This window comes from Malania oleifera, chromosome 10 (assembly GCF_029873635.1).
Source record: "Malania oleifera isolate guangnan ecotype guangnan chromosome 10, ASM2987363v1, whole genome shotgun sequence".
NCBI classification, from domain to species: Eukaryota; Viridiplantae; Streptophyta; class Magnoliopsida; order Santalales; family Ximeniaceae; genus Malania; species Malania oleifera.
This window is the reverse complement of record NC_080426.1, coordinates 45,437,041-45,451,142: the sequence shown is the minus strand read 5'-3', so window position 1 is coordinate 45,451,142 and position 14,102 is coordinate 45,437,041.

Sequence of the window (14,102 nt, the reverse complement as noted above, 5' to 3'; positions counted from 1 at the left end):
ACACTAGAAAGAGAAGCTAGCTTGACCACATAAGGTATGGGTTGTAATCTTGGGAAATATCCTTTATGAGTAGCTATTCATCATTGTCAAGATGGGAGATCAATAACCTAGGAAAATATTCTTGCAAAAGACCTTAACGTCTATCTCGTCTAACCCAAAGGCACAAGAATGAGGAAAAGAAACAAAAATTAACATTCAAAATAACGCTTATTACAAACTTGGGCGAGTCCAAGGGTAACCTTGGGCCATAAACTTGAAGATTCACATCATTAAGAAAAAAAAAATCGAGATTACATAAGGTCCAAAAATGAGAAAAAAGAAAATTTGAGATTAAAAGAAAAAAGCTTATCTCAAAATGGGTGGGTCCAAGGATCATCTTGACCCAAAAATCCAAATTCTCATCAATAAAAAAAGAAAGAGAAAAAGAGATCGCATGTGGTCTACAAAAGCAAAATGAAAATAAAAGAAAAGAAAATAGATTGGGAGGCTCCGAAGATCATCTCGTCCCAAAGACCTAAGGACTTACCTTGGTATATAAGGACAAAGTCTCATGTCAATAAAAGGAACCTAGTTCCCACCTCGGTAGTTGAAACTGAGTTCTCTCCTTAGTATAAAATAAAAGGAGCTCAAATTAGAGATCAAATGATTCACCTTAGCCAATTCTCACCAATTTGAAGAAAAAAATGTGAGGTCAGCGATAAGAACCCACCTTAATTGGTAAATCGAGATCCTACTTGGAAGCTAAAACCAAAGTCCCTCTTTAAGAATTAAATCTTCAAAAAATAAGGAGGAGGCTTAGTGAATGAACCATCTAAAGATCAAATCTCGGAGTTCAAAATTGAGGTCTTCCTCGTTATGAACATATATACAAAGAAAAGGGGGAAGGGGGGGGGGGGGAGAGGTTGTTGCACATCTCATGGAACTAAGAATGAAGTAATCTTAACTAAAGTGCTCAGTTTAATATATGAGGATGGAAGATTATATTGGTCCAAATCGAAGATGGTTAAAGTTTTCTTTATTCATACTTCTAGGCCTAACATACCTTTTAAAGCAAAGGAGTTTTGGGGGGTGGGTTAAGGGTATCTGAGATGTAAAATGCACCCTTAGTGGAAAGACCAAGAGAGTGGGAAAACTTAAAGGTATCCTAAAAACCCTTTATAAAAATAACCACAGTAGGGGAGGGGGGTGGATAGGCTTGAAGCAACTATAACCTATCCAAATTAATGATAGTCCTTAATTATAAGGCCTTCCATCTCAGGAAGGGATCCTACCTAAGTATATAAAAAAGAGGAAGAGGTAGCTTAGCTAGGGAGACATTCTTCTACTCAATTTATTATTGCCAATCTTAAGTTTCTTTTTTCTTCTTAGGCATTATAAGTACACCCAAAATTCTTCAAGCATTGTTTAATTTTTATTTGTGGGCATTTTTTTATGACAAAAGGTTGGATTTAAGCTCTATAGATGGGGTAGGCTACTTTTAATGTTTAATTAGTTTTATTCCTCTTTATGAAATGTTCCATACTCAAAATTATTGGAATTAGCTATTGAAAACACATGACACACGATATATTCTTTCTTTTTATAATTAATTTTTTATTTTATTTAAATTTATTTTCTATGTACATAACATTAACTTAGTATCGCAATATGAATTATCATTAATTAATTTAGATAAAATATGATTTGGCCAAATTTTGAATGAAAATTTTAATGTATTGGAATATTTTAGAGCCTTGAAAAATAAAAACTAGAGAAAGAATTGTAGTTATGAATTATTTTTAGTTAATCATAATAAATTTAATTATATTTTACTTTTAAGTTGCATAGAAAATGAACACCTAAATGGCCGGAAATATACCCTTTTACATGTAGGCGTTGAAATGCACAAGAATTCAATGTACTTGTACAATTAAATCACAGCACCGACAAATTCTAATCTTTAAATACATACATGGAAGAGATTTAACTTTACCCTGTTATTTAATTCAGGCCCAACGAGCCTGCCTCAAATATTAAAAAACAAAAATAATCTTCAATATATAATTATCAAATATTTAAGATCTAGAATTTTGATTTACCTTTTATATCTTAACATGAAAATTTTGGATCCTAAAGAGATACATATAACATGACCATTATTAGTCTTCCTCATCATACAATTCACCTTCTACATCTTTAGGTTGTTGTCTCCACCCGCAAAGGGATGCAATGGCCAATGAACCTAAGATGAACGCAAGGGCTGCTTTGCCAGTCGCCCCTTCACACTTAAATGATGGGGATAAAATGGTTACGTAAGGTATGTCCCTACCAATTTAGTCACAGCCTACCCCTTGCACAACGGCACTATTCAAATATTTGGGACAGTCCATCTCCATCAAAGTTATGGTATATGCCTGCCCAAAGTTGTGAAACGACAAGAAGATTGTAATGTTTGGCATAGAGGCCGGGAATCAAAAGAGGTGGGATGCTTTCTTATTTTATTTATTTATTTTTTTTGGAAATGTTACAACTGTAGATATCCTAAATTATTCCAGGCCTTATATAATCAAAATAAAATAAATAGAATTTTAATTTCATACAAATACAAATGCAAAAAAAGAAATACAGAAAAAATGAAAATACAAGGAAAAATTTGTATATAAAATAAATATTGAAAAAGAGAAAAAAAAAAAAAAAGGAAGAAAAATAGAAGTGGGCTAGCAAATCTTCAAACAACAACAAATTTGAACATGCAAAGAAAGAGAAAAAAGAAAAATTAGACATGTGCAAAGAAATCAGAATTAAAAGTAATTGGTAGGTTGATTGAGCAAATTGATGATTAACTTTAAAATTTGATTGAGCAATCAAATTTGATTAGTTAATCAAATTGAATGCAAGTCATTCTTTAAGTCCTATTAATAGAGGAACATTTAGACAGTGAGGGATAGAGAAATTCGTATAGTGAGAAAAACACTCAACGAGATTGACACAGCGAGATATTTGCATAGTGACGATTCACGTAAAGAGGGTTGTTCTAGCAAGTTTTGGTAAGAAAGATCAGAGCAATTCTGGTAAGAAAGATCATAACAATTTTGATTGGAAAGGTGAGTCTAAAGCCTTGGAAGGAAATTGCAGAAAGATTGAATTACAAAGTCAAAAGCTGGGTCTTAAAGTCAGAATTCAAAGTAAAGTTGCAGACAAAGATCAAAGAGGTTTTGAGGATTGAAGGAGCTAAAAGGTTGGTTTTACATTTGTGTGTGTGTGTGTGTATCAAGTGAAGAAAATGATTTGAAAATAATATGGATTCGGATCTAATTTGTGGATCCGACCCATTGAATTCATTGACCCGATCCACCAAGCTAGATTGACTCGATCCAATCCATTTGGTTTAAGGGTCCATTAATGCTGGAATTCATCTAGAACCTCATAGGACATGTGTAGAGACCCAAAGTGGCCTCTTGGGAACGTCGACGAGTACACGTGTCTTGTCGACGAAGATAAACTGAGAGGGGTCATATTGGAGTCTGAAGTTCGTCGACGAAGGTTATGAGTTCGTCGACAAACTCACTTCTTAGACTCGTCGACGAGGTGGCATGTCTCGTCGACGAGCCCGCACTTTATAAATATCCTAAAATTGGGATTCAGCGAGAAATTTATATGCAACCTCACTTTCTCTCTCTAAAAATCGTCTCTCTAACTTCTCTCTAGGTTTCTGACTTTGATTCTCATCGGTTTAACAATCGGAAGCCATCACGTTACTCTTGGGAAGATTCTCTACAATACTACTGGATCAGAATTTTGGTTTGGAGTATTTTGGCATCATCTCAAATTTTGGGTAAGTTGGTTTTTTAAAATTTTATAAGTTATTGGGTATTTCTGGACTGAGAGGAATGTATTAGAAGGTGTTTTACGGGTACATGTTGATTTGTTGCGAAATGTAATTTCAGACTGTTGAGCTAGGAACACACACAGGAGTTAGATTTGTGGGCTTTTCAGTAAATCAAATAAGGGGATAAATTAAGTAAGTATTTTTCATGAAATTATTTATGAATATACAGTATTTATTTTTAGAAATTATATATGTATAGTATAAGGTTTGAAAATACCGTTGTTGAACAGGAAAATAGATTTAATACATTTTATCAGAAAATATGGTTTTAGATCAAATTTCATGTTAAAATATTATTCATATTTGTGTGGCATGGGTATAGATTTCCATGAAAATTATGTTATACCAGAATATTATGATTTTCCAGAATAAGCATGTTATAATAGTTTTTAAAAAAACCATGAAAGCAGTTCAGAAACTATGGTTTAAAAATATTATGTTAAACAGTGCAGAAAATTTATGTTCAGTAAGTTATGATATGGTCGGCGTAGATGCCGTGATTTACGATCAGCGTAGATGTTGTAATTATGTATGATACATTAGAATCTATGAAAATATGATCATATCAGATATTTCTCAAAAATACGAAACAGTTATGTATCAGAAATATGAGTTGTACTATATGTTATCAGAATTAGGACGGCTTAGTTTAGTATTTTAGAGCACTGTACTGTAGCTATACATATAAGTTCCAGTTTATATTAGTGCTACCGCACATCTTAGACAAAGGGTGGGAGATGGCAGTCGATGTGGCTTCAGTGTAGTGGAGGTGTTACCCTAGTAGTCCGAAACAGGTGGGACAAGTCCATCTTACTTACAAATATATGTTGACTTAGCGTGGTCGGCCAGCCATTGCTAGGTCCCACCTTTGGGCCACACAACCATGTCATGTGATCTTAAAAAAATTAGAATTAAAATTAAAAAATAAAAATTTTAAAAAATATTAAAATTAAATTAAATTAAAATCATAATTAATTAATTAATATTATTAATTAAATAATGTAATATAATAATAATAATAATAATATAATATTATAATGATATATATATATATATATATATATATATATATATATATGATATATCTTGAAGGATTCATTCAGAATCCTTCAGGCGGAAGTAAAAACAGAGAATCGCCACCCCCCCTCCTGTTGCTGCGCATCTTCAGTCCTTCGTCTCCTCTCTCCCACTCTCCTCAACTTTATCTCCAATATTCGACCGATCAAAATCCGAAAATACCGTTGGGCTTTACTCGCCGCCACCAACACTTCTACTGGAGCGGATCTGTTGTGGGAACGGTGTAGGCATATCTCATAGGGTAAGGTCAATTCTCAAACTTATCTCAATTTATCTTAAACTATAAGCCCAATTAAAAAATGAAAATTTTTAGGAGATTCGTGGGGAAATTCTCTATAATCTAGTCGGAGTAGGTTTTCGAATTGGAGTTTTAAGTTACCAATCCTAAATCGAGGGTAAGTTTAATAATTTAGGCTTTATTATGCTATTTAGGGTATTCGGAGCTTAAGAGAATTTTAGGGAAAATTATTCTAAGAATTGTGATGAGTAATGTAGTGAAGTTTGAATTTTAGGGTTTCAAGGGTTTCTGAACACCTGGGGCATAGACCGAGATGTTATCAGGTTTTTTCAGGAGTCAAGTAAGGGGATTAAGTTAAATCACAAATTTTATGAAAACTTGAATCAATTTAATTGTTATGTTTATATTATTTATTTATTTATTTGAGAATTTAAAGGCTATTTTGAAAACCAACCGTTCGAAATGGATTTTACAAACTTAGGATATATGGTATGGTATTTTTGAATAAAATGAACGGTAGAAAGCTTATTTGTTTATATGGATATGTTAAAATGTGAAAAATCTTGTGGCAGATGATTTAATTTGTATGGATTATTGTATATCTGGATTTGAGATTTTGAAATACTGAATTGTCTGTGAAATACTGAATTGTTTGAGAAATATTGGAAATGCTTGTGAAAATACTGGAACTATTTATGCAATGCAAGAGTTTGAACTAACGGCCAATGGTCGGGTTATTTGAATGACCAAGGGCCAGGATTATTATTTGACGGTTGATGACCAAGTTTTAATTGACGGCTATATGTCGGATTGTATTTGTGGTCGAGGGGGGGGGGGTGCAGGTTTTTAGAATAACAGGAAATATATGTGAATTTATATTTTAAATGGTGATTTATATTATCTAAATTGCATGATATGCTTTAAGAACCCTGGGGACCAGTGTAATGTCAGTACGATACCGTTGCTAGTTAGACCATGTGCACCCACACTATTCTGGATAGAAGTGTAGGGGGTCCCAACCGACTACCTGCGTGAGGTTGAAGTAAGGGCGTCAGACCTGCAGCTTTGTTGTGGATGCCTGCAGATGTGTTTGCAGAGGATGTTGTTTTTGACTTTGTTTGGGATGATTACCTAGGCTTAGTCCAACCTTCGGGCTGCACAGCCCGTGCCGTGGGGGATGTAAATGACGTGTTTATCACTGGGAGTGTCTTATATGCATATCTATTAATTTATGTAAATACAAATAATTAATAAGATAATTTTGAGGGCTTGCTGAGAAAGGCGAGTGCCCTAATAGCATTAATGGTATTAGAGCAGAGGGAAGCTACTTGTATGGGTGAGTAATCTTCCCTATCCTCGGCTAATTGTGTGTGTGAGTGTAAAATAAAAATGTTTTCATAAATGTGTTTATTTGCTTAGTGAATTGGTTATTTTCTGTACATTAAATGCATGTTGGCCACACATTGACATTAACTTAATATTTTCCTTACTGAGTTGTGTCTCACCCCTACTTTACAAACTATCTTTTCAAGTAATCCTAGAGATCGAGTCTAGCGGGCTAGAGGAGCCGAGTTAGAGGTGTAGATTTATGCAGGTAGTGTGTAGATAAAGATTTTATTTTTGTTTAGTTTTATGGGATGTAATTATGTGAAAATGGATATAGTTGTGTGTAAAGATAGTTAAAACTCTAGTAATGTAATTAGAGGATTTTGTTTTTTATTTCCGCTGCATATATGTGTTTTATATATGATGAACAAGGTATTAGGTACACAGATGTCACTAAAGTAGCACTCCGGGCCCACGTGACGGGTTGGGGTCGTTACAGGTGGTATCAGAGCCTAGGTTTGCTAAGTTGTGCAGACTTTGAGGATTAATAATTAGCAGACTATAGGTTGACATAAGATAGGGATAGGAGTGGGTAGGTTAAAAGGGGTTTTGGTTTGGAAGCTTGATGGCAGAAATCCTTTGACGGATTTTAGTGATTTTCTGAATCAGTCGCGAGTTTTAGAAAACTATGGTAAATCCATCGATGGTTTCGTTTCTAAGTTAAAGGACTTGAACTTAGGAAATTTAGGTTGAAATGTTAGTATGAGTGGGTATGTGTGTGAAGTTAATGTTGGAATAGAGATTTTTGCCTCAATGGTTTTGTGATAGAATTAGAATATGAATTATTAAATTAGAACCTATATATTATATCAATTCCATTATTCCATATTTATATTAATTGTGTTAAGGGTGAAATTTCTTAGTTGGGTTATATCCTATTTACATATAGTCAAATAGCGCCATTGTATTATTTGATTCAGGTGCCATCTACTCGTTTATGTCTCGGGGATTTGTTAAACTATGTGGGTTAGAGGCTCAATTGTTAGAGACTAAGTTAGGAGTGGGCACAATGATAGGGTCAGTGTTAATATGTAGCAGGGTGATCAGGGATTATCCAATTGAGATTTAGGGGAGAGTGTTGCCTTCTAGTTTGATAGTCCTTGATATGCATGGTTTTGACATTATTCTGGGCATGGACTAGCTAGCATCTAGTTACGCGAGCATTGACTACCGCAGGAAGAAGGTGGTATTCAGACCTCCTGGGAGCAGGAGTTTGTATTTGTCGGGTCGTGTGTGCGTTCGGCACCACGGATCCTTTCGGCTATCTAGGCGAAGAGGTTACTTTTGGAGGGATGCCAGGGTTACCTTGCAGTGGTGAAGGAAGCGCCAAAGGAGGAACTCAAGTTGGAAGATATCCCAGTGATAAGGGAGTTCTATGATGTTTTTCCAGAGGATTTACCGGGGTTGTCTCCTGATCGGGAGGTGGAATTTGTAATTGATCTGATCCCAGAGACAACACCAATCTCTAAAGCCCCATGCAAAATGGCTCCAGCTGAACTAAAGGAGCTAAAGGAGCAACTATAAGAGCTTCTAGACAGGGGGTTTATCAGACCGAGTGTATCGCTCTGGGGTGCACTAATGTTGTTTGTGAAGAAGAAGGACGAGTCGATGAGGATATGCATCGACTACCGAGAGGTTAATTAAGTAACAATGAAGAACAAGTATCCATTACCTCGAATTGATGACCTGTTTGATCAACTTTAGGGTACACAGATTTTCTCTAAAATCAATTTGCGATCTGGATATCATCAGGTGAATGTTAGATTAGATGATGTATCGAAGACTGCTTTTCGATCTCGATACGGCCATTACGAGTTCTTGGTTATGTCCTTCGGGTTGACGAATGCTCCAGCGGTATATATGGATCTGATGAACAGGGTATTCCATTAGTACTTAGACTGGTTTGTTATTGTGTTTATAGATATGATATTTTGGTCTATTCGAGGAGCATGAAACTCATCTGAGACTAGTACTTCAAGTGCTCAGGGAGAAGAAGTTATTTGCTAAACTTAAGAAATGTGAATGCTGGCTAGAGCAAGTTGCATTTTTGGGTCATGTGGTATCCAAGAAAAGGATTTCAGTGGATCCAAGCAAAGTAGAGGCTGTAGTTGATTGGGCAAGGCCGAAGAACATACAGGAAGTCAGAAGTTTCCTAGGTCTTACCGGATACTACCGCCGGTTTGTCGAGGGGTTCTCTAAATTATCAGGGTCTTTGACACGACTCACGAGAAAGAATGTGAAGTTTGACTGGACCAACAAATGTGAGTAGAGCTTCTAGGAATTGAAGCAACGTATAGTCACTACCCCAGTGTTGACCTTTCCATCAAGTGAGGGTGGATTTATAATTTACAGTGACGCATCACAGAAGGGACTTGGTTGTGTTCTAATGTAGCAGGGGAAAGTCATTGTGTATGCGTCTTGCCAGTTGAAAGAGTATGAAAAGAACTATCCTACGCATGACTTGGAGCTGGCAGCAGTTGTGTTTGCATTGAAGATCTGGTGACACTACCTTTATGGTGTAAGGTGCGAGATCTTTACTGACCATAAGAGTCACAAGTACTTCTTCACCTAAAAGGAGTTAAATATGAGGCAGCGCAGATGGCTTGAGTTGATAAAGGATTACAACTGCACCATTAGTTATCACCCAGGAAAGGTGAACGTGGTAGCCGATGCATTGAATCAGAAATCTGGAGGTACGTTAGCCTCAGTAGTCATGGCTTCGCACCATATCGTTATGGACCTAGAGAGGTTGGGTGTAGAATTGGTATAAGGGAATCATCAGGCGTTCATTTCTAGTATGGTGGTTCAACCGACTTTACGAGAGAGAATTAGAACAGCTCAGTTGAAAGGTGTAGAGTTGATGGAGATTGTAGAGAAGATACAAGATGAGTAGCACACAGACTTTAATATTGCTAAGGATGAAGTTCTCAGATTTCACACTCAATTGTGTGTGCCATATGATGCAGAGATTAAGAGGACAAATTTGGGGGAAGCTCACCGCTCCCTCTATACTGTTCACCCGGGTAGCACAAAGATGTATAGAGACTTGTGTGAAACATTCTGGTGGAGTAACATGAAGAGGAAAATTGCTAAATTTGTGGGTCAATGCTTGACATGTCAGCAGGTGAAGGCAAAACACCAGAGGCCAGCGGGACCACTTTAACCACTAGACATCCCTATGTGGAAATGGGAGCATATCTCAATGGACTTTGTATTGGGATTACCTTCAACGTTGCATGGGCAGAATGCCATATAAGTAGTGGTTGACAGATTGACGAAGACTGCCCATTTCATTCCAGTTAGAACGAGTTACTCCATGGATAAGCTAGCAGAACTCTATCTTCAGAAGATAGTCAGAATACAAGGCATGCCCGTGTCCATTGTTTCAGATCAGGATCTACGGTTCACTTCCCGTTTCTGGAAGAGTTTGCAAGGAGTGTTGGGTTCTCAACTCACTTTCAGTACTGCATTTCACCCTTAGACAGATGGACAATCTGAACGAACCATTCAGATTCTCGAGGACATGCTACGGGCATGTGTGTTAGATTTTGGGGGTAGTTGGATTCGATATCTATCGTTGGTTAAGTTTACATACAATAACATTCACCAAGCTAGCATTGGAATGGCATCATATGAGGCTTTGTATGGTCTTCGGTGCAAATCTCCGTTGTATTGGGATGAAGTAGGCAAGCGGCATATTTTGGGACCAAAACTTGTTCAGCAAGCCTCTGCAAAGGTTAAACTTATCAAGGAAAGGATCAAGGCAGCACAGAGTCGGCAGAAGAGTTATGCGGATACTCGTTGACGGGAGCTAGAATTGGAAGTAGGTGATCTGATATTATTGAGGATTGCTCCGATGACGGGGGTAATGAGGTATGGAAAGAAGGGCAAGCTGAGTCCTAGATACATTGGACCGTTCGAGATTCTAGAGAGGATTGGTTCGGCAGCATACAAAATAGCACTACCCTCAGCGCTGTCTAGGATACACGATGTGTTCGACGTGTCCTTGTTGAGGAGGTATGTTCTAGACCCCTCACATGTGATCTAATATGAATCGTTGGAGATCGGGGATACTCTGGCATACGAGGAGGTACCAATTCAAATTTTAGATCGAAAAATACAGGAAGTGAGTACTAAGGATATACTGTTAGTGAAGGTGTTGTGGTGAAATCATGCAGTTGAGGAGGCTTCTTGGGAGTTAGAAATGGAAATATGCCAGAAGTACCCACAATTGTTCAACGAGGACTAGTGTCAGACAGGTAAGGGTATGGTTGTATAAAAAAGGATTAGAGTAGGTTGTGTAGTTAGTTGTTGGTAGTTTTAATTATGGATAGTTTTTGGGAAACTTTGTTATGATTATAGTAATTTCCCAAAGGCAGTATTGTAACTACGGTATTCCTCCACCATAAGTGAGGGTAGTTGATAAACGTGAGACGGAGCTGCTATGTGGGTGGCTACCGACTCTTCTGTAGATGGGGATAGTAAGTTAAGAATGTGATTGGTAATAGTTAACAAATTTCGAGGACGAAATTTTTATAAGGAGGGAAGAATGTAGTGATCCTAAAAAAAATCAAAATTAAAATTAAAAATTTAAAATTTTAAAAAATATTTAAATGAAAATAAAAAAATAAAAAATTAATTAATTAATTAATAATAATTATTAATTAAATAATATAATATAATATTATAATGATATATATATATATGATATATCCTAAAGGATTCATTCAGAATCCTTCATGCGAAAGTAAAAACAAAGAGCTACCACCCACCTCCTGTTGCTGCGCATCTTCAGTCCTCCATCTCCTCTCTCCCACTCTCCTCAATTTTGTGTCCGATATTCAGCCGATCGAAAATTCAAAAATACCGTTGGGCTCCGCTCGCTGCCACCAACAATTCTATTAGAGCGGATCTGTCATAGGAGCGGTGTAGGCATATCTCATGGGATAAGATCAATTCTCAAACTTATCTTAATTTCTCTTAAACTATAAGCTCAATTAACAAAAGAAAATTATCAGGAGATTCTCTACAATCTAGTCGGAGCAAGTTTTCGAATTGGAGCTCCGAGGTACCAATCCTAAATTAGGGGTAAGTTTAATAATTTAAGTTTTATTATACTATTCAAGGTATTCAGAGTTTAGGAAAATGTTAGGAAAAATTATTCTAGGGATTGTGATGAGTAATGTAGTGAAATTTGAATTTCAAGGTTTCAGGGGTTTTTGAACACCTGCGGCGTAGGCCTATTTGGCCTTTTCAAGAATCAGGTAAGGGGATTAAGTTAAGTCAAAAATTTTACGAAAACTTGAATCAATTTAATTGTTATGTTTATATAAATTTATTTATTTATTTATTCATTTGGGAATTTAAAGGTTATTTTGAAAACCAATCGTTCGAAATGGATTTTACAAACTTAGGATGGTGTTTTTGAATAAAATAAATGGTGGAAAGCTGATTTGTTTATGTGGATATGTTAAAATGTGAAAAATCGTGTGGCGGATGATTTAATTTTTATGGATTATTGTATATCTGGATTTGAGATTTTGAAATACTGAATTATCTGTGAAATACTGAATTGTTTGAGAAATATTGGAAATGCTTGTGAAAATAATGGAACTGTTTATGAAATGCAGAAGTTTGAACTAACGGCCAATGACCGGGTGTTATTTGATTGGCCAAAGGCTAGGATTATTATTTGACGGTCAAGGACCGAGTTTTAATTGACGGCTATATGTCGGATTGTATTTGTGGTCGGGTGGGGGGGTCAGGTTTTTGGAATAACAAGAAATATATGTGAATAGATATTTTAAATGGTGATTTCTATTATCTAAAATGCATGATATGCTTTAAGAATCCTGGGGACTAGTGTAATGTGAGCACGGTACCGTTGCTAGCTAGACCATGTGCACCCACACTGTTCTGGATAGAAGTGTAAGGGGTACCAGCCAACTGCCTGCGTAAGGTTGAAGTAAAGGCGTCGGACCTGCAACTTTGCTGTGAATGTCTGCTAATGTGTTTGCAGAGGATGTTGTTTTTGACTTTGTTTGGGTTGATCACCCAAGCTTAGTCCAGCTTTCGGGCCGCACAACCCGTGCCATGGGGGATGTAAATGGCGTGTTAGTCACAGGGAGTGTCTTATATGCATATCTGTTCATTTATGTAAATACGAATAATTAATAAGATAATTTTGAGGGCTTGCTGAGAAAGTCAAGTGCCCTAATAGCAGTAATGATATTAGAGCAGAGGGAAGCTATTTGTATGGGCGGGTAATCTTCCCTATCCTCGGCTAATTATGCGCGTGAGTGTAAAATGAGAATGTTTTCATAAATGTGTTTATCTTCTTAGTAAACTAGTTATTTTCTGTACACTAAATGCATGTTGGTCACACACTGACATTAACTTAATATTTCCCTTACTAAGTCGTGCCTCACCCCTACTTTACAAACTATCTTTTCAAGTAATCTTAGAGATTAAGTCTAGCGTGCTAGAGGAGCCGAGTTAGAGGTGTAAATTTATGTAGGTAGTGTGTAGATAGATATTTTATTTTTATTTAGTTTTATGGGATGTAATTATGTGAAAATGGATATAGTTGTGTGTAAAGATAGTTAGAACTCTGGTAATGTAATTAGAGGATTTTGTATTTTATTTCCACTGAATATATGTGTTTTATTATGATAAACAAGGCATTAGGTACAAAGATGTCACTAAAGTAGAACTCTGAGCCCACATGGCGAGTCGGGGTCATTACAGTAAGATATGACATCAGCTAACTATCCATCTTAGGTATTATTTTAGTATTGTACAGTTATAGAAGATGTTTTACATGATTATAGAAATTAGTACGATATTTATTATGAAATTTATGATGATTATCAAATATGCATATTATGTATAGTTCATGTTTAAGAACGATAATACTCATGTTGCCACACACTGATATTAGTTTATTTCCCTTACTGAGAGGTGTCTCACCCCAGCATTATAAACATTTAAGGAAATTCAAGTAGAAGGGCGGATAAAGCTCTGCAGCAGTAGAGGTTGATCGAACTACCTTGTTAGAAGGGTAAATTGTTGAGTTAGGGTCAGAATGGTTTTTGGGTTACGATTGTGGTATATTTTTTGGTTCTTGATGGATGATTGTACATATATGATAGGCTCAGTAGAATTCTAGTATTGTGTCCGGTGTTGTATGACATGTATGTAATTTGTGTTTTCCGCTGCTTAGGTATCAAAGATGTACGATAGGTATATCCTTGGTACCCATGGGTCCGAGTTGATCAAGACTATATGTGATTATGTTGGAAAAAAATATATATGGAAAAATAGGCAAGTCGGTACAACATGTGCGGCAAAGTGACATCATACAAACGTCACCTTGTTGTAGAAATTCAAAAAAAGAAAGAGAGAGAGAGAGAGAGAGAGAGAGAGAGAGAGAGAGAGAGAGAGAGAGAAGGTAGACATGTGGCCCACACTAAGCAAAATTGGTTAACCTGGTTTAGATCGGTTGAACTGGTTTGTTTTCATTGAACCATTTTC